At 44.5% G+C, this 22,063-nt stretch overlaps 1 protein-coding gene across 2 annotated transcripts in view; it reads right to left on the bottom strand.

The window, feature by feature from the left end:
- The window catches only part of VGLL4 (vestigial like family member 4), a 164,169-nt gene extending 156,131 nt beyond the window's left edge, over nucleotides 1-8,038 (bottom strand). Inside the window, exon 1 of one of the 2 annotated variants that reach the window (XM_026016994.2) lies at nucleotides 7,652-8,038. The gene's annotated coding sequence lies outside the window, so the exon portion shown is untranslated. Of the gene's footprint in view, nucleotides 1-6,732; nucleotides 6,854-7,651 lie in introns of those variants that run through there. The other variant, XM_072720293.1, reaches the window with a different exon arrangement.
- Nucleotides 8,039-22,063: the final 14,025 nt, after the last annotated feature.

Here is a 22,063-nt window from a genome sequence, read left to right as displayed (position 1 = left end):
CACTGTCACTTGGCCAAAACCCAGAAACAGGAAGACATCACTACCGTGGAATACTGATAGCATCTCCAGCTTCCAGATGCACACTGTTGAGTATCTCTAATTCCTATTGGCCCTGTTCCATCCCTCTATTCCCTGCAATCAGGGCCGCTTCCTGGGATAATCTAAACCAGCCTCAGCTAATAAAGCACAATTGAGGACAAGCCTACAAGTATGAACTCTCACACCATAGCAGGAGGTATATGACCCTTTTGGCCATCAAGAATTTAGAGGCTTACATTGTATATCTCCTATTTCTATAAAACCTATATACAAAAAAAAAAAAAAAAAATCCCTATATACAGATGTTACAGAAAAGGAAATCCACTGCCCTGAAGCAACTTACACCAAATATGTATCACACTGCGGTTGATTTGGCTAGCTGTCCATCTCAGTGAGAAGGAGAACTGAAATAAAACTTCAGACCAAATCATCACCAGATTCGGGCAGCCACATGGATGTACATGGATGGGCACATGAAGAAGATGAGTCTTATCCTCCTGGCTATTTCTTCTCCATTATGCGTCTAGTTGATGCCCCACTAACTTCTTGCAACACATTCTTCCCATTAACATCCAATTCTCAGACCACCCCTCTATGTTCTTGCAGAAAATATCTCTCTCATTAGTGTAATCCTTTTTTTTTTTTTTTTTTTTTTTTACTTTTCACACTTTACCATCTGTTAAATCAATGGAGCCAGGACATGAGCCCTACTTTTAACACTTTCACTCATTCAGTCAACAATCACTGTTTTGTTCTAGGCCCTGCTCTACAAGCCTCCCACTGATTGGATGGGCCAGTCATTTAACTTCCCCAGACCCCAGTTTCCTCACTTAAAGAAAATGGCAATAACATTGTTTCCTTCATATGGTCACAAACCCCGTATGTGGATTAAGTGATACAACATAACCAAAAGTACCTTGTAAACTCAAATGAGAAATAGATGTTATACCCATGCTGCCACCACACTCTTAAGGCTACACAGCACATACTTTTCCAAAACACACATATATATATTACTTCACTGGATTCTCACTGTAAGTTGGCCACATAGGATTATTAATATTATTCTACAGATGAAAAACCAAGGTGCCAAGAATATAAGTGACTTCCTGAAGAAGCTAAGACTAGAATCCAAGTCCCCTGACTTATCATCCAATGCTATTTTTACTATACTTCAGCTGATTTTCATAAAGACGTTTAGAGAAAAATACTTATTTCTTTTTAGTTTCATTAAGTTACACCTCACTTCCCCCCAAAACCCATTCCATCATCAACTCAAGGCAAGACTTCTAGTCTGTGCTCTTTCCCCCCTATACCTTGAGATACATCAGGCAATAACTTTATAGTTCCTAAAGTAAGTAAAGGGAAACAAACCCTCCCCTCTTGGAAATGAGAGAATGAGGCCATATTTTACTTTCTTTGAATAGAGACAGGCATGGAGTCACAGGAATCATAACCAAGCCAGGTGAGACAATGCTCACAGTCTGCTGGTTCTGAAGTGAAACAGCGACACTGGCAGTAGCCTGCTGCCACAGGACTCCATAGGGCTGCAGCTACACAGCAATTAAACATAAGCCCTCAAGGCTTCAGGCTCCATGAACAGGTTCAGTATTGGGAAGGATGGTTTCTACTTAGTCATGCTCCAGAAAGCCTGTTGTTGGGGGCACCTGGGTGGCTCAGTCAGTTAAACATCTGCCTTCAGCTCAGGTTGTGATCCCAGGGTCCTGGGATAGAGCCCTGCTTGGGGCTCCTTGCTCAGCGGGGAGTCTCCTTCTCCCTCTCCTTCTGTGCTCCCCCTGCTTATGCTCTCTTGCTCTGTCAAATAAATAAGTAAAATCTTAAAAAACAAAACAAAACAAAACTATTGTTGAGTTCCAATGGTAACTGTTAGAAATCTGTAAATGATATTTTCAAACTTTCACCGTACTTGTATTTCTCACAACCTTAAATTGTATACCACACTACTAAATATAGACCAGCCCTCATTAAAAATACTCTTTCAATAGTCATACTGCCAAAGAAAGAGTATGAACAGATGGATCATTTGCTAGGCCAGCGTTCCTTACCTAGGCATATCCCTAGCATGAATAATTGACCCATACTGCCATAATGTATAGCACCCACCAAGTACAATACAAGAGCTTGGCCAGCTTCCACTTACATTCAATTCCTCACTTCTATATATAGCCACTCCTGAAAATTTATTTCAAGACCAAATGTAGTAAATCTGAACAATATACCTACATGTTCTATGCTTATTTCCAGAGAATTGAAAATATGTGTGTATAAAATCCCTAGTTAGGCTGCATAAGCCCCAGAATGAGAGTCAGCTGATGGCAGTCCTTCCATTGTCCTTTATTGTCCATTGTCTTATAAAACTTGGTAAGTTGGGACAGTTTTGTACCCTTTCCATAATGATAGAATGCTCTTCCTATGAAAGCTCTGTAGGAGGCAGTCTATAGATTGGACAGCCATCCAACTCTTGCCCTCCGAAGTGGGGGATACATTAGATATCGGAACAAGGTAATCTCAGGTAACTGCCATTAATTACTCCACTCTGCCTACTGCTGGTCTCCACCTTCTATCATCTCAACAGAGACGGAGATCCCAGGCAGTTTGGGCTGAATAAAATGTACCACTCTGGATGGAAACTCCAGAATGAATCCCCAACTCAACCACTTGGGGTTTTCTGATGTTAAAATGGCCCAAGGCTTGACTCTATGGACCTCCTTAAGCACCCTTCCCCCGGGGGTGTGTGTGTTAGGAATATGATATTTAGTCATCTTGATGACCCTGGCAACAGGAGCTGCCAAACAGGGCTACCACACAGTAACTAAATCCTCAGGTCCTATAATACAGTTTGGTATCAGTGTCAACCATGCACCTGCACAGACAGTATGAAAGCTGACCATATGCCAGTTGAGAGCCCTGTGTATAAGCCCAATGCTGCAAAACTAAACTTAGGTTACAGCATATTTCCTGACATTTTCTGTGAGGCTGCATGCCAGGTAAAAATCTCACTGCTGGCTGAAGTTTACCTACCTTACCAAAGGGTCCCCTGGAAACTGTACGGTGTACCCACACTAACACCACTGAGTCTAAATGAAAGAAAATAAAATTCAAGTCTGGACTTTTAGAGCAGAATACCAGTTCCCACCATGTCTTGACATTACTGTAAAAAAAAAAAAAAAAAAAAAAGGACTATCCTTTTCTTTCTCATGTTTAGGCTATTGTGAATCTGTGTCTTTATTTCTAAGACTTCAGTCTTCTACAGCACTCCATATGAAATAAGGGAAATTTCCTGGCATTTTTAGTTTAGTCTGGGTATGCTTGTTCTTGCCATTTCTTTTATTAGGATACTTAGAATTTCCTATTCACAAGTCCTGAGGTGCCCATCCTCTTAAGGACCTTTTTTTTTTTTTTTTCAAGTAGGCTCCACACCCAGGATAGAGCCTAATATGGAGCCCAAACTCACAACCCTGAGATCAAGACCTTAAGCTGAGATCAAGAGTCGGATGCTTAACCAACTGAGCCACCCAGGCATCCCTCTCAGGAACCTTTTACCCCCAAGAATGAGAGACATGAATCTGCTTCAAAGTCCAAGTTGGCAGACTTCCCATAATACCTAGCTCTAACTGTCCACTGTTCCAAAATCTCAACCCAGCCTATTAAGACCTAGATGAATAACCCATGACACATCATATCATTAGGAAGCGCTCCAGTTATCAGCATCAGTATATATGCTCAATTCTCATTATTCACAGCAGTCACGCTCTCTAAAGTCTCCAACAACACTGAATTAGCAAACACTGAACCACTGTTCCTAGGGGAAGTACACCTGTTGAGGTTCCTTTGAGCCAGTGGTTACATCAATACATTAACATTGTTTTAGAAGTGTTTTTGTTTAAAGACACCTTATGTGATACGACGGGGAAAGTCCTGCAAGTTTGCATCTGGCCTTACAAATAAATTTCAGTGAGTAAACAAACTCAGAAATCCGAGGATAGACAGTATTTGGTTATCAGACCCAAGGCTTAAGACACAGTATATTCTACAAGGTTTTCCTCCTTTGCAAAGGAGTTGTCAAACCGCATCCCAGGTAGCAAGAATTTTTCTGGTTTCAGCACCTCCCACTTATACTCCTGCTTTTCCTACCTTAGCAGTTTATACTCTCAAGATTAGGCAGTCCAATTCTAAGCAGTCGCTGTTGCTGTTGTTGTCTTCATGTGGACAGATTCTAAATGGCTACAGACTGTTGGCAGCATTCCCTTTTCTCACCTATTACATGCTCACAAATCCACTTCATGACCTTTAGATGGGCTCTCTAAAACAATCACAAATGAGCTTCGGTTATGCACAAACTTAACACACAAAAACTTTTTCACCAGGGTCTGCACAGGGTATCTAACAAAGACCAAAAACCAGACTTGATATGTTAAAATCGCTATAGTGTCATATTTTTATTTACATTAAAATTTTCCCAATGTATGTCACTTTTACCTCCTGAATTCACAACTCTCGTTGTTTTATGAAGTCATAGTCAAAGTCCCAAAGCAATTTTTAGGATGGTTATTTAATTTATTTTACTAAGGCAAACTAGAACCTGCACAGCAAACAGATCCGGGGAAAGATACTAAGAAAAGACACAAAGTAAAACCTTCCTTTGGATTTGTTTTTGCAACCACCAGAGGTTGGTAACATGGCTGACACCATAAGCAGTGAAAAGGAATTTCCCTTTAAAGCACTCTTGTCAAACTGAACATCTGAAAGTGAAAGTTTTGGTTTCATAATGATCACGTCTGTAAGAAGTGTCAAACCCTTCAGGTAATCTCACAATTCTAAATCAGTTGGGGGAAGTGCCAATAACTGTTATTAAGAAAATCTCTCAAATCTTCAAAGACATTTATAAATAACATAATACAACTCCTCTTCAAAGCACATTATTCCTTGTAATTCCAGAACTTCTGTGATGTATTGGGACCAGATACTACCACCCTCTTACAGAGGAAAAGCAAATACAAAGATTATGTAAAAGTAACTTCTTCTGGTCACAAACTTAGTAGGTGACAGAGATTGGATTTAACGTCAAGTCTCCAGAAATAGGCCAGAGCTGTTTTTACTACAACATTCACAGTTTTGGAATGTAGTCCATGGTTATTTATAGCAGAATTATCTTCTTAATTGTATTGTGTTTTGGTCAACATAAAAATTAGTTTGCATTCTCTTCCAAATGGAAAGCAAAAGCGAGCTGCCCCAAAGTGTGACAAAAACAGTGGCAGGGGAAATCAACCTGGGATTAAAATTGCACTAAAATGGGCAGCCTGGGTGGCTCAGCGGTTTAGTGCCTGCCTTCAGCCCAGGGCATGATCCTGGAGACCTGGGATCGAGTCCCATGTCGGGGTCCCTGCATGGAGCCTGCTTCTCCCTCTGCCTGCTTCTCCCTCTGCCTGTGTCTCTGCTTCTCTCTTTCTGTCTCTCATGAATAAATAAATAAAATCTTTTTTTTAAAAATTGCACTAAAATTAAATAACCATTTGAGGGCTTTACATCCTTTCTACCATGGGGCAGTTGACTTTTCATCCAGATGCAACAGGAAACAGAAGAAAACGAACACGAAATTACGTCTTGAGTATGAGACAAGAAATTTCTGAAGAAAGTACTTCTAACCGCCTTATTTAAAATTAAGGCCCTGAGATTTAGAGATGATAAATAACGTGTGCCGAGATCATGTCATCAGTACAGCCCTAAGGCATGACCCCAAAGCTCCCTTTCAACTACCCACGCTACTCCTCGCAGTCACGCGCGGCAAGGAGGAAACAATGAACATTACAAGTTAGTGGACTAGAGCAAAGAGTTCAAGTGTGGTACGCTAACACGGTACGCAAAACTGACCTTCAAACACTAACAGAAAAGCTATCGTTTCTTGGTTTTGTCTTTGAATGTTCAGAGGAACCAAATGCAACCCTTCATTCTCGTCAAGGTAGGCTTGGGTTTTGAAAAAGACCTGCAAGATCTACAAACTGGAAGATAGCACCTTTCAGACAGAAGGTAGCAACCAGCTGCGATAAAAACTAGAAGAGCCGCCTCCACTCCCGGCCCCTGGGCTGCTGGTTCTTATTAACCACAGAGAAGGAAATACAACCAGCAAATACACAGCACCAATGATCAAAGTGAAACCGATTTTAATCATCTAGCTTAAATAGACGAATATATGCCAGTAAAGCGCATAAAGACTAATAGCCCCAGCAAGTACTGTCATCCTAACCTGAGATCATTTCAATGTCTCAGCGTCAGAAATCAAAGGAGACTTTAAGAAAAAAAAAAAAAAAAAAAAGGAAAAGATCCTCGCGTTTCGGCGAGGCCTGCACTCGGTGCTGGAAGAGTGCGCCGTTCCGTTTTGGGGCAGGGAGCACAGGGAAGCACGGGAGGGGAGCCCCGCGCCCGCAGCCCTGCATCCAGCCCTGCATCCAGCCCTGCATCCAGCCCTGCTTCGCCGCCCGCCAGGGCCCCGGTCCGGGGGGCGCCGGCCCCCTTCCCGGCCCTCGCCCTCGCGCTCCCCGGATGCCTGCCCCGGGGACCCCCCTGGAGCCGGACCTCCCCCAGAGCCCTGGAGCTCCGCGAGCACCCGCCGGCCCCTCCCCCGGAGGACGCCGGCCCACCCGAGCTCCCCGCAGGCCAGTCCGCGCCACTCACCGCCTCGGGCCGGCCGGGCCCCGGGGGGCGGGGCGCGGCGGGGGCGCACTCCGGGGCGCACTCCGGGGCTCGCGCCCGCGCTCCCGCACGGTCTCCGGCTCCGCACACCCGCACGCACACCCACACCCACACCCACACGCACACGCACACGCGGGCGGCGCGCGCCGAGCCGGCTCCGCGGCGGACGCGAGCGCGGAAGCGCGAGGAATCCCTGGAATGAGGCGCCGCCCGCCCTCCGCGGGGCTCCGCGGGGCTCCGCCGGGCTCCGCCTGGCCCGCCAGGACACGCCCCGGACACGCCCCCGGACACGCCCCTCCCGCCAGGCAGGTGGGGGCCGCGCCCAGGTGAGCCGGCCGGGCGGCGGGGCGGGGCGGGGCCTCGCACGCGGGGCAGAGCCCCCCCCCCGCGGGGCTGCGGCTAGCACCTACCCTGCGGGTGCCTGTACCCCCAGGGCCCAGCGGGTGCGAACACACCTTCAGTGTCCACGCACAACCGAACCTTGCGTGCGCGTCCAGGTGCGCGCTGCTGTGGACCAGGCACGTCCCCACACGCACCCGGTGGGCTCCGCACACGTGACACCGGCGCCACGGCCGAGCCGTACCCCACACCCCTTGCACCCGCTGCCCCTTGGCCGCCACGCGCAGCCAGCAAGCGCCAGAGCATTTGAGCCCGACCTGCCGCACCTCCGCGGCGCTGGCTTCCGACCCGCACCCGTCCTGGTCCCGCCCAGCAGCCCCCGGCCGCCCGCCCGCCCCGCCGCGCCCACGCCGGCTCACCCGCGGGTCCGCGGTGCACGCGGTGCCTCCCGCACACCCGGGTCTCCCCGCTCCGCGGGACGCCGACCCGGACCGCTGCTGCCTCGCTTTCTCCTTACCCACACCCCCACGTCAGACTGCCCCGACCGGCCGGCGGCACGTACCTGCAGGTACAGGTCGCCCTTGCTGGGGGAGTGTGTGCTCAGGTGCCGCTGCGATCAGAACGGCCGCTGCAGTCCGGGGAACTCAGGCGCGGCTCGGTTTCCTCCCATTACAGCATTTTACACTCCGGCACTCACCCCGCTTCACACACACACACACACACACACACACACACGCACGCCCCAGGCGCCCAGCAGCGTCTTTCCTCCCCCTCCCTCGCCCGGAGGAGGAAGTCCTAGTAAATGAAAACAGTGTGGAAGGAGGGAGCAGAGGAGGAAAGGGAGGGAGGTCGGAGTGGTAGAGCCCCCTCCAGCCGCTCTCGGAGCAGTGTTTGCTGTGTTTGGCAAACTCCTGGAGTCCACAACCCGGGCCGCTCTGCAATGTGCCTGGGGAGGGGCAGGGGGGAGGAGGTGAAACATTTCTAATTGGTGCAGGTTCTTATTACAGCAGCAGCGCAGACATGTGACCACGAAAAGAAAAGCCCTGTCTTTAATTTTTTCCTGTCATTCTCTAGAGATTTGGGCGGGGCGGGGCGGGGGGGGGGGCGGTAAGAGGGGTGGAGGCCTGCTACTCCAGTCTCCAGCAGCCCTTGCCCCATTGTTTTCTCGTACTGCCACAATTAAGAAAACATTTGCTTAACATATCCAGCCGCTAACTTCATAAAATAAATAGTCAGAGACTGGACTTCCTCTGGTTTGCTTTAAATGGCTTCATGTTGCTCGCCTTCTGGCTGTTCTCAAACCTGGGTCGGTATTAGGAGCTCCTACTACAGGGCTTTCCCTGGGAGAAAGAAGGCTCTGCTGAGAGGCGATGATAGCAATAAAAAGAAATACCAGCTTACATTAATGCTGGCGGGAGGGGGAGGGGGGAAGGCTTTGCCGTTTTCAAACTGCTTTTCCATCTATTACCTCATCCAATCATATCAAGTCACAGCATATTACCTCATTTGAGCTTAGCCCCTGTTGGGTAGCAGGACAGGTACTAGTAGTTCCATTTTACTGCCAGGCTCAATATTTTACCTAAAGCAGGTGTTGCCTGTACCAGAGCCTGGGTCTTATGGCCCCTTGTGAAATACTCGCGCCTCCAGGCCACTCAGCACCACTGTAAATGCACAACCCAAGTGACAAGTCAACCCAAGCATAGCTGACCCTGGTCCCCCAGTTCCCAGATTAAAATTCACAAATTAAAGCTGGGAAGGCTCCCAGCCTCCCCAAAGATATTTTTATTTAGACTCCATGTTAGGTCATCAATAGTCTCAGACTAGGAGGGGGGGGGGGAACCACCCTGAAAAGATTATTAAAAGGAGGTATTCATCCTGCCAAGTTAGGGCAGGGTATGAGGAAAGAGTGAGGGCTGCCTGGGCAGATTTCAGGAAGTGTGGCAGGATGGAGAAAGGGCTTGGGATTTGGACAGAACTGGATTTGAATTCAAACTCTATCTGTGTTTGTTAGAGGACTTTGGGCATGTTATCAAGCTCAGTGTTCTTATCTGTAAAACAGATAATAATTCTTACCTTAAAGATCCGTTGCCGGAACCAAGGACTAGGCATAGGATTCCATGAATACTCACATCCTCCTTCTCTCTTCCTACCTTAAATCCAGTCCTGCTGTGGCACCTTATAACAGACCCCCACCTTAACATGGAGGGATGGGAAAATGATTTGCCCAGATAATGCAAATGAATAATGATAGCAACAATAATACAACTGCACATTTATAAACTGGCTTTGGGGTTTACAAAGTGTTCCCACATATCATTATCTCATTTGATTTCTATGACAATTCTGCCATTTGTGTGCTGCTAAATGATTTCCATTTGGGGTCAGTGTGGAGGTCCTAAAGCTGCCTCTTTAATTTCCATCACTGCTCAGAGCAAACCTTACTCTGTAGATAAATCTTGGGGACAGAGGGCCTTTTCTCATGGATGTGATCAGTCTTCGACCTTTCCAAGAATCAATCTCACTGCTTTTCTTACATCAGCATTAGTGTGACTTCGCTCTGACAACATCTAAGCATGGTTGTTTAAGCCTGGCTGTTTTAGTTGTGCAGAAGAAAGACCCACTCAAGTCATCCTGAGGAAAACGGGGTGTGCCTTCAAGGTATAGATGGACTGGAACTGGAACCTGTCAGGTACACAGACTATTCACACGATGGGATATTAGCAGCCTACACAAATCACTTATACTAACGTGTAGCAATAGGAATGAATCTTTCTTTGTAAAGATTTATTTATTTATTTGAGAGAGCATGAGTGGGAGGGGCAGAGGGAGAAGGAGAGAGAGAATTTCAAACAGACCACACTGAGCCTGGAGCCCTGCACAGGGCTTGATCTCACAACCCCGAGATCAGGACCTGAGCTAAAACCAAGAGTCCCAACACTCAACTGACTGTGCCACCCAGGAGCCCCTAGAAATTTTTTTTAATTCTATTTATTTATTAATTTAAGAGAGAGTGGAGGGAGGGGCAGAGGAGAAAGAAAGAGTACTCAAGCAGACTCCCTGCTGAGTGCAGAGCCCAACACAGGGCTTGATCTCAGGAGCCTGAGATCATGACCAGAGCCAAAATCAGTAGTCAAATGCTTAACCAACTGTGCCACCCAGGCGCCCCAAGAAATTTATTTTTTTTCAAAGCATGAAAAAGAAAAAAAATTAAAAAGAATAAAAAAAGAATGAAAAAAATCCACGAGGTGGGTAAGTAGAGATTGAGAAAAAACAAAAACCCAGGCACCCCCAGAAATTTATTTTTTTAAAAAAAGAAAATAAAAATAAAAAAGAATGAATAATCCACGAGGTGGGTGAGTGGAGATTGAGAAAAAAACAAAATTCACCCTGAACTGATCATGGTTGAAGCCAAGTGATGGGTACAGGGGGTTTATTATACTGCTCTGTCTACTCTTGTGTGTGTTTGAAATTTTTATATTAAGACATTACAAAATTAAAAGGAAAAGAAAGGGGCTGCCTGGGTGGCTCAGCATTTTAGCATCTGCCTTTGGCCCAGGGCCTGATCTTGGAGACCCCGGATCGAGTCCCACGTTGGGCTCCCTGCTGGAGCCTGCTTCTCCCTCTGCCTGTCTCTCTCTCTCTCTCTCTCTCTCTCTCTCTCTCATAAATAAATAAAATCTTTAAAAATAAATTAAAAGGAAAAGAAAGTGCCATGGATGGAAAGAAGCTCTATGGACTATAATCCTGCCTCCTTCATGGGCCACAGTGTCGTTGGGCATTCTTCCTCTCTGTTTCTCTGGGCCTCCCCCACCTCCATTTAATTCCTTCTCATCCCTCCACCAAGGAGTTTCCTTGTCACTTTGGCTCCTGTACTACTGTTCCTACTGCTCCTTTTGGCTTTTGTTCCCCTGGTAATGGACTCCCTTTCTATCTTCAGAGTTCAAATTGTTCACAGAGATAATCTGATTCTTCTCTTTCTAGTAATCCTAGAAATGGCATCAATCTGATCTGCCTTGAAGTGGGGTATCCGTGAGGGTCTGTGAGGGCCCATGACATCAGGCACAGTCCGGCAAGGAGAAAGGATAGGGCAAAGGAGAATGGGAATTACAGGATATATAACACAGCTGCCAGCAGGCGGAGGGGAGCGGCACCCATGCAAGACTTTGAAAGGCCCTCAGGAGTTCAATTGAGAACAAGTTCTCTGCTTTGCCATTTGTTCCTTAACGATTTGTTAAGGCTCTCCAATTACTCAGTATTGTAAAAACAGGGGTTTTTTCCCACACCAAATTCCCAATTAATAGTTTATTTTCCAATTTGTTCTCCCATGTTATACTTCCAAGAAGGAAACTGAGGAAACACCAAGATGGCTCCCCACCTGAATTGCTTGTAGTGCAAACATATAGTCATCATTCTTATCAATGCATTAACCTGCCATGGAAGAATGTCCTCCTCTGCCCCAGCCCTTTGCTTATATAATGTGCTCACATGAATGTCTCATTTTTTTCTTCTCTTCACTCCAAATTATCCCTGAAGAGACAGAAGATATGGATTCTCATTCAGAAGATGTGTGTGTTCTCTAGGTGACAGTGGGACCCCATTAAAGTCATTGGACACCTATGTGTCTAAGTCTCCACACCTATGAAGAGCTTAGATCAGTACAGGTTTGGCAAACAGTTGTCATCTTGAGCACCAGCTCTGTCTGCAGTCCTCTCTTGAGGAGACTCTGAAGCCACAATTGAGGTCCAGTGAAAAAATAAGTGTCAAGATTGATTAGTAATGTCTGCTATGGGCACGGAGTAGAAACTGGTGTACTGAATGTCGACCATTTCTGATCTAGAGGAGCTCTAAAAATCCCTTCTAGCCATAACTTCTCTTTTCTCTTCAAGTGGGAACAGGTGAACTTATACTTTTCCAGAGGCCAAAGTAACCAGTGGAAAAAGTCAAATGATCTTATTCCAGTGTAAGAATACAGAATAAGAAATTACCTAGAGGTACCTGAGTGGCTCAGTTGGTTAAGCACCTGCCTTCAGCTCAAGTCATGATCTCAGAGTCCTGGGATCAAGCCCCAGTCAGGCTTCCTACTCAGTGGGAAGCCAACTTCTCCTTCTCCCCTGCCCCCTTGATCATGCTCTCTCTCTCTCTCTCTCTCTCTCTCTCTCTGCCTTCTCTTCACTCATTCTCTCTCTCTCTCAGATAAAATCTTAACCAGAAAAAGAAATTATCTAAAGTAATAATGATACCTAACATTTAATGAGTACTTACTATGGTCTGGACACTGTTCTAAGTGCTTTAAAACAATTATCGAGTTTAAGTCTCACAGCAGCCTTATGAGGTAGGGACTGTAAATATTCCCATTATTGAAGCAAATTAAGACACTGAACCACAGAGATGTTAAATAACTTGTCCAAAGTCTTAAAAATAATAACAGTACAAGTAGAATTAAACCTGGGAGTCTAATTCTGGAGTCCATGTGCTTAACGTGTCACTCCACATCAGACATCCCCTGGAAGCTTGCTAGGAATTCAGATTCCCAGACCAACTGATTTAGAATCTGCATTTTGGGACACCTGGGTGGCTCAGTGGTTGAGCGTCTGCCTTTGGGTCAGGGGGTGATCCCGGGATCCCAGGATCAAGTCCTGCATAGAGCTTCCTGCATGGAGTCTGCTTCTCTCTCTGCCTATGTCTCTGCCTCTCTCTCTCTCTCTCTCTCTCTCTGTGTGTGTGTGTGTGTGTCTCTCATTAATAAATAAATCAATTAATCTTAAAAAAAAGAATCTGCATTTCAACAAGCTTCCCAGATGATTCATAGGCACATTACCCTTTGAGAAACACTGATATACACTATATTGTCTTCTAAGAGGATATTAGCTACTGTTATTAAATATTTACAATACGCATGTACTGTGCTACACATTATGCCTATATAATTGCATTTGATCCACATAAAAATCCCAGAAGAGAAATCTTCCAAGATCAATGGATTGATCAATGTCAATATTCTGGCTGTGGTATTATATTGTAGTTTTGCAAGATGTTACCACTTGGGGAAATGATACATAGGATCTCCCTGTATTACTTATCATTGCATGTGAATCTATAATTATCTCAAAATAAAAAGTGTAGGGCACGCTGGGTGGCTCAGTGGTTTAGCGCCTGCCTTCAGCCCAGGGTGTGATCCTGGAGACCCAGGATCGAGTCCCACATTGGGCTCCCTGCATGAAGCCTGCTTCTCCCTCTGCCTGTGTCTCTGCACCTCTCTCTCTGTGTCTCTCATGAATAAATAAATAAAATCTAAAAAAAAAAAAACGTAACTAAAAAATCATATGATGTAGGTTTTATTTTTCCCATTTTTATCATTGAGGCAACAAAAGCTTTAAAGAGGCTAACCTGCCCAAGTTTGCAAATAAGGATTAAGGTCCTATTATGTGCAGGGAACTTTTGTAGGCACTGGGGATATGGCAGTGAACAAACATTGCTCTCCCTGAGCTATTATTCCTTTTTTTTTTTCTGAGCTATTATTCCAATGCGGGCAGTTAGAATTCAAACTCAGATGTGGGTTACTAAGTCCTCTACTGCTCAGATTTCAGAATGTGGTAAATGATAGAGCTATGAATGGTTAACACATTTGCAGAATTTCTAGGCAGATGTGTATGAAAGGATCTAACAGTACCAGGCACAAAGTAAGCACTCAGTGAAGTCCCTTTCTTTCCTTCCTTGCAACCATCTTAGGGCCCACAAATGAGCCTCACCTGTACCATGACCCAACACGAATTTTACCCTTCACCAAGCAGTGATGGGACCATTTGAGTGGTAGTAATCTAAGTCTCAAATTGTTTGTGGAATTCAATGAAGGGGACACTCCAAGGTTTGGAGAGGTACTATTTGAAATCTGTCGAGGAGTCAGTGGTGAGTATTTTTCTGAACATCAGCTCTTTTCACAGCATGGTTCTGAATGGACGCCCTTAAGCAAGGCAAGACTTATGGCCAGAACAATTGCTTAGACTTCAGCTGAGTGATATCTGTCTAACTGATCCAAAGATTGGATTCATCCTCACACAAGGAATTTTCCTTCTATAAGAACAATTCATCTTGGCAATAGATGCTTGCCATCTTTCTTAGAGACAAACCAGTGGTCTGGGCAAGGACATAATAGGAGCCATTTTCCAGGGAAAATAATGTTGTAGATGCTGGATTCAAGGTCATTGAGAGTTTGACCACAGGTAACTAGCTAACTCTCAGACAGAGAATGGTTTGAGTCAGGGAACTTACCAGAAATGAGCATGTGTTTTGCCTCTGAATGTGGAATTACTCAGAGGACACCACCACCTAGGAGAGAAATTCTTCAAACCAAGATTGCCATGTCTCTCTTGGCTCCAGTTTCTTGCTTTGCATTCGGCTCTTACAAGCATGTGCTATACATAAGCAAGAAGAAGGTAAACAAGGAAGGAAGAAGATCAACATTCTTGGGTGCCAACTACATGCAAGGCACTCTGCTGAGCATTCCCATTTGACACAACCTGAATCCTGTGAGGAAGACATTATCAACCCCTTCCTACAGATGAGACAATGGGGGCTTAGAAAGGGTAAAACCTTTGCCTTAGTAGTACAGAGCCAGGATTCAAACCAACTGTCCTGATTCTGATTCAATAACCTGTCAGCGATATCACTAAGTTTACCCAGAAACAACGCTATTGAGAATCTCTAAGTAAACCATTAAATCTACTCTTATAAACCAACACTTCAACTCTGAAGGCAAATGTCTCCTCTTGGTGGCCCATCCTTGGTGGGCTACTGTATGGAATTGGAATTAACTGAGGTTCTAACATCATTTTTGATGTTGTTTGTCAAAGGATGGACAAACACTTGGAACATGAGAATTGCTGAGACGTCAGCATCAGCCAGACCAGAGTTCAAACCTCAGTCCCACCATTGTCCAGCTGTATGATGCTGGTCACACACTTGGCCACTGCCCACCCTTCCATCTTCTCTCCTATACATTGGGTATAATTCCTACTTAGAAAGGTTTGCTAAGACAAGTACTGACAGACAAATACAGACAAAGAAAGACAAATATTGTATGATCTACTTATATGTGGAATAAGAAAGAAAAGAAAGAAAGAAAGAAAAGAAAGAAAGAAAGAAAGAAAGAAAGAAAGAAAGAAAGAAGAAAGAAAGAAAGAAAGAGAAACCAAACTCCTAGAAAAAGAGACCTGATTTATGATTGCCAGACGCAGGGTTGGGGCATAATAGGAGGAAGGTGCTCAGAAAGTACAAACTTCCAGTTACAAAATAAATGAGTACTAGGAATGTAATGTATAACATGATGACCGCCTTAACACTGACATATGATATATATTTATATATTTGAAAGTTATTGAGAAAGTAAATCCTAAGGGTTCTCATCACAAGGAAAAAAAATTTCTTTTTCCTTCTTTGTATCTATAGGAGCTGATGGATGTTAACTAAACAATGTGGTGATCCGGGATGCCTGGGTGGCTCAGCGGTTGAGTATCTGCCTTCAGCCCAGGCCTGATCCTGGAGTCCTAGGATCGCATCCCCCATCGGGATCCCTGCATGCAGCCTGCTTCTCCCTCTGCCTGTGTCTCTGCCTCTCTCTCTCTCTCTCTCTCTCTGTCTCTCATAAATAAATAAATAAATAAATAAATAAATAAATAAATAAATAAAATTTTTAAAAACAAAACAAAACAATGTGGTGATTATTTCACAATATGTGTAAGTCAAGACATGGTATCCAGGGTTGTGGGTCAATTACAAATCATTAAAACTGGGGAAAAAAAGAAAAAACTCTAATTGGCAAAAAAGATTCAGGGTTTTTAAAAGTGTTAAAGTCAACCCTCCTTAGGCTGATGAATTCATATTAGCTTGAATATTTTTTAAAACGGGCATTTGCAGGGCAGCCTCGGTAGCTCAGTGGTTTAGCGCTGCCTGCAGCCCTGGGTGTGATCCTGGAGACCCTGGATCCAGTCCCACGTCGGGCTCCCTGCATGGAGCCTGCTTCTCCCTCTGTCTGTGTCTCTGCCTCTCTCTCTCTCTATGTGTGTCTTTATGGATAAGTAAATAAAATCGTTTTTCTTAAAAAAAAAGGGGGGTATTTGTATACATTAGAGGAGTTGCATACTCAATAAAAGTGGCCTCAGTTCAAAGTCTAATGCACTCCTACTATATGTAGTGCTGGCATCCCCAGTAAGCAGACTGTGTTTGTATTTAGGGCACCACAATGTACAAACCTATTTTTAAAAGAATTTGATATATACAAATAAATAAATACTCATTGTGGGCAACCATGTCTTTATTACACTATGTTTACAGTTAAATATGCTTCTGAATCACATATATGAGGAGACACCATAATCTTTCCAGTGTTTATTGGCAGTAAGGGAAATGGGTTTGGGTCCAAAATAGATGAGGTTTCAGCACAGAGAGGAAAAAAGAAGGAAGGGCAAGTGTTTTTTTCCCTTCCAGAGTGGGAGCCTGCAAAGCACAGTGAGCTGATGCTCATGGTGGTAGGTAATGTATTTCTATCCTCTGGAGCTGATTCAGAAGCCACAGGGCTGCTCAGCCTGCCTTCCTTCTGGGTCTCCCCAACCCACTAGCCCCCTATCTCCGGGAACTTTGTGTAGACCATGGGGTTGCACTGTGAGGGGCCTTATCTAATTGGGGCAATTCTTTCTCCCTCTCTCCTTCCTTCTGACTTCCCATCCTTCTTCCCTCCCTCCCTTCCTTTTGTCTAGGGCACCCTCTGTTTGCCATTTACCATTCTAGAATTGAAGCTGTGGCTATGAATAAAACAGATGAGGTCCTGCCCTGAAGGAGTCTAATGGAGAGGTGTTGGGGAGGAGGTGGAAAGAGAGATAATTAGCCAGGAAACATAATTTAAGTCACATAAGTTAACTTAAAAGAATTTAAAAGAGTGATAAGAGAAATGAAAAAAAAACAAAAACAAAAACACCATGATCATGAAATAGAGAATGACTGGTGGCAGCAGAATAGCCTCAGTCTGACAGCATGATCAGGGAGGGCTTCTATGAGGAGATGACATTTGAGTTGAGAACTGAATGATAAGGAGGAACCAGTCATGCCATGATCTGCGGAGGGGGTGGGGGAGGATTTCCAAATTGAAAAAATAGCAAGTGCAAAGACTCTGGGACAGGAGTATGTCGACCATGTTTGAAGAACTATATGAAGGCCTGGGTGACGGGACCATAATAAGTGAGGGGAGAGACAGTTGAAGTAAAGTTAGGGAAGTAGACAGGCTATAGTAAGGAGTTCAGACTTTATTCTACATGCAAGAGGAAGCCATTTGAGGGGGTTTAGGGAAAGGGGTGACACAGGTTTGGGTTCTTAAAAGACCTCTCTGATGGCTGTGCAGAGAAAGGGCTGTGGCGGTGCCTTACGCCTTTTGGGTTGTATAATAAAAATACTATGGACGGGGGAGCTTACACAACAAATGTTTATTTCTCACAGTTCTGAAGGCTGGGAAGTCCAAGATCAAGGTGTCCTGTATGAATTTGGTATCTGGTGAGAGCCAACTTTTCCTGGTTCATAGGTGAACATCTTTTTGCTGTGTTCTCACATGGTAGAAAGGGCAAGGGGGCTTCCTGGAGTCTTGTATAAGGGCACTAAACCCATTCATGAGGGCTCAGCTGTCGTCACCTTCCAAAGCTCCCCTCACCCCAACACCATCACATGGGGATTGGGCTTCCGCATATGAATCTGCAGGGAGCACAAGCACACAATCTGTAGCTAGCAGGGAGATAGAGGCAAGGAGATAAGGTAGGAGACTTTCACAATCTTTCAAATGAGAGAGGAGAGTGGCTCAAAACAAAAGAAGATATAGAACATTTAAAAAGAAGAAGAAGAAGAAGAAGAAGAAGAAGAAGAAGAAGAAGAAGAAGAAGAAGAAGAAGGGATTAAGGAAGCCAGATGGACAAATTTGAGGTGTATTTTGGTGATAAGTGTATCCGTTAAGGCAATGTCAGCTACTGCAAGAGTTGACCCCAAAAGCTTGGTGGTTTTTCACATAAAGTCTAACAGGTGTTCTAAAAAGACAGTGGCTGTCCTGCAAGTGGTGACTCAGGAACCCAGGATTCCTCAGTCTTGTGGCTCTGCCAGCCCCCAAACCTCAAGAATCCTTTGCAAGATCTTCTTCCAGCAGATGGAGAAAGAGAGCATGGAGAGGGTACCTGTGCTTCTTTGTGGGCCTAAACACAAATCACTTCCGCATAATCCCATTGGTGAGAACCAGTCAGATGGCCTCATTGGAATGATGGGGAGCTAAGAAATGCTAGTCCCCGAGTGGGGAGCCACTTCTGGTTGACAGTTCTATACTATGGAAAGGGAACTCAGATCCTAAGTGCCCAACAGGCCATTTCTATCATGGTAGAGTTGGCAAATTTTTCTGATGGATTGCACATGGGAGTTGAAAGAAAGTGAAGCCCCCAAGGGTGATCCCTGGCTTTTGGCCTGAGCAAAGGTGGAAGGTGGTCATTAACTGAAATGGAAATTTGGGGGAGGAGTAGATTTATACTAGAGGCCGGAGATATCAAAAGACCCATTTGGGCCACATGTACTACGAGCTGCCTATGACACATCCAAAAGGAAATGCTGAAAGGGCAGTTGGGTTAAATCAGGACTGCAAAGGAAGAAGGAAGACTGGAACTTTAAATTTTGCATTTACCTTTGCCAGGACTTCTAATCCCAACACCTCCTCTTATAGGTAGGGGCCCTTCATTACCCTTGACCCTCAATCATTAATGCAGCGGCATAACTTTACTCCTCTTTAGAGAAAATGCTTGTAATTCTATAACCCATGAAATGACAACTGTTACTATTACATGCATTCACTCATTCAACATATAGTTTATTGAGTGTCTACTATGTCCTGGGCACTGTGGTTAGTAAACCCCCATACAGATGCCATTTTAGTAGAAGATGATAAAAAAAAGAAGTATACAGTGTGTCAGTTGCCCTGGAGAATAATAGTGTGGGGTAAATGAGAAAGTACCAGGGAAGTTAGGTGCCAGCGTTATTAGAAACAGAAAGACTTCTATAATAAGGAACACTTGAGCAGAAACTCGAAGGAAGTTGAGAGTTTATGCAAACATAAACGCCATTGCAGGGGCTCATATCCAGATAACCCAATATTTGCATATACCACTTTTGTGTCTATATGGAGGACGTATGTGCCAGGTAAGGGCAAAGCAAATGCAAACTCCCAGAGCCAGAAGAGTACCTGGGATATTCCAAAACCAGCCATGAGGCCATGTGGCCAGAGTGAGGAAGAGTGGTAGAGGTCAGAGAGGTGGGGGGGTGGGCAGGCCATGCAGCGGCCAAAACAGATTTTTTTTTTCCCAACGTCTTCATGTAACTGGAGAAGGAGGGAGAAAAACAAACCTATTTCCTGGTGCAGAAATCTTTGCAAAGAAAGCAACACACAATCAATAACTTCCTGTGTGACTCCCAAAATGAAACACTTTCAAAGTGGAGGATTTGCAACCAAAATAAGAAAGGGTAACAGTTTAACAACATTGAGCGCAGAACGCACAATGTTTCCCCTTGCTGCAGGTTTTCTTCACAGTTAATTGCAGCCACATGTGAAGCCCTCTTGGAGGGGAAGCATTTTTAGCAAGCACCATCAGAGACCCAGGCACACACTTCCCATCCCCTCATGCCTGGAGCTAGACCATTTGCATGATTAGCTCAGGAGGATGGGAACCTTAAAATGCTACAATGATAAATACTCTTTTTTTCTGAATTTCAACTCCAGAAACTGAGCCAGAGGCCTTTTATTAGCTGGTCTTTAGAACACTAGAAGAAGCTGGTTTAAATGGGGAAAAAATGATTATTTTCAAGGGATACACAGTTTCTCAGGCCTGTTAACCTTGTATGGTTTTCTCTTTATCTGCTCACTATGGTGAGAGCCATGAAACAGAAAAACCAGTGGTAAAGTCTAGGCCTTTCAAAGTTGCTCTTTCTTCATCACTGTGGGGCTCGTTGGGACAGTGCTCAGCGATGACCGCAACATGTGGGTAGGGTTATACAGTTGATGTTCATGAGGTTGTCTTAGTTAATGCTGACCATCCCTGGAACTGGTCCCATTTTTTCTGTTTTATGGGAAAGTGTGAATTGTGAATATCAACTAGGTTTTGGCTGCCCAGCACCTAGAGGTCCTTCCTATTTGGGGGAAATTCTTCATTGCCTAGGTCTACAGAAGCCAAAGGGCTGCTCCCTGGCAGCCAAGAGGTGGGCAAATGGTTTAGGCTCAGCCAACTAGATGTTCCTGCCCAGGATCTTGGTGGTGGCAGTGTCAAGAGTCCTGGAATGGAAGTGCCAGGGCCAAAGAGGTGAATCCAGTGCTGGCAGAGTCAGAGCTGCTTCCACCCCAGATGGTTCTGGGGAAGCCCTGGCCACCTTCTCTAGCTCTGACTACTTTCTGATTCTGGTTCTCTAGCCTTCTCACCTGTTTTTTAGCTACCCAGTACCCATTCAATAAGCTCCATTTCTGCTTCTATTCCCAGAGACCATTTCTGTTCATCATAACCCAGAACCCTGGCTTAATATCAAGTAATTTGCAGTCCCCCAATAAAGAACAAAAATTCCAGACTCCCAGGGTTGATGTACATTATTTTTGTTCTCATGTCACTTGAATATGCATAAACTCCTTAGAGGCTATAGCAACTATCAAACACAAACACATTAGCAAGGTAAATACAAGCAATGCCACAAAATCACCAATGTTGACATTAACAGCATTGACCTAATATGACAGATGGTGCTGTTTTATGAAACTAAATAGCTATTAATAATATGAATGTGAAACTGACTAATATGGGCTCATGTGTTTTCATTTTATTACTGCCATGGGCCACTTGATGATTTAACCCTTTTACCTTTTTTCTCCATTCAAAGTGATCTCTGTGAACACTTCATTCATACAGCATATCCTGAGGTCATTTGCTCTTTACTTTGGATGGGTACACCATTCACTAATGAAGACCACTGATGTTCTTTGGTTCTTTGGGCTGGGACCATTAAAATTGTTCTACTTGGCTCTGATGCCATTGCAAACATAAACACAAATGCAGAGGCTCAATCAGCTGGAAGGGTCACCCAGATAAACCAGTATTTGCTTATATCAGTTTTTTAAAGATTAGCATCAAGAATACTAAATTTTAAAAATTCCCCTACAAAACTCATAAATTCCTTAGAATACACTTGTAAACCTCAGTTTCAGAAATCATGGCAATATAGTTAAGGAGCATAAGCTTAAAAAAAAAAAAGGAGTGTAAGCTTTGGAGTTAAAGAACAAAAATTCTAGTTTTGAATCCTAATCCTATCCTTTAATAGTCTTAGAATCGTGAGCAAGTTGTAATCTGAATCTTAATTTTCTTATCTATAAAATGGAACAATAATACTTATCTTTCAGGACAATTGTATTAAACAAGATGATTGTATAACTATAATAAATGGTGGTCATTATTGTTTTTGGTGTCCTAGTTCAAACTGGTTAACACATTTGCCCTGGTTCATACAACGAGTAGGTCCCAGAGACAGACCTGGAACCCAGATCCCCTCAACACCTCACATTTTGTTTCTAAAAGCATCTGTGCTGCGCAGCGTGAGGCCCCTAGAGGCAGCTGCCTACCTTTTAGGGCTGTGCTCTAGGGAGCTTGCTGTGTCTGAGAGATTTACACTCTGCAGGAAATTACTCATTCCAGGTTAACTTTGTTGATGATCATTCAAAAACATGATCACATTATTCCCCTACTAGGAAATTGTCCATCTCCTATTCCTTATATCTATGGTCCTCCCTATGGGGTCCCCTGATCAGCAGGGACTTGTTAGAAATGCAAATGCAAATTCTCAGGCCCGATCCCAGACATACTCCAGCAGAAACTCTGGTGGTGAGGCCCAGTAACCTGTGTTTCAACAAGCCCCCTAGGATGATCCTGAA

This window comes from Vulpes vulpes, chromosome 9, assembly GCF_048418805.1.
Source record: "Vulpes vulpes isolate BD-2025 chromosome 9, VulVul3, whole genome shotgun sequence".
NCBI lineage: Eukaryota > Metazoa > Chordata > Mammalia > Carnivora > Canidae > Vulpes > Vulpes vulpes.
This window is presented reverse-complemented; position numbering and strand designations above follow the sequence as displayed.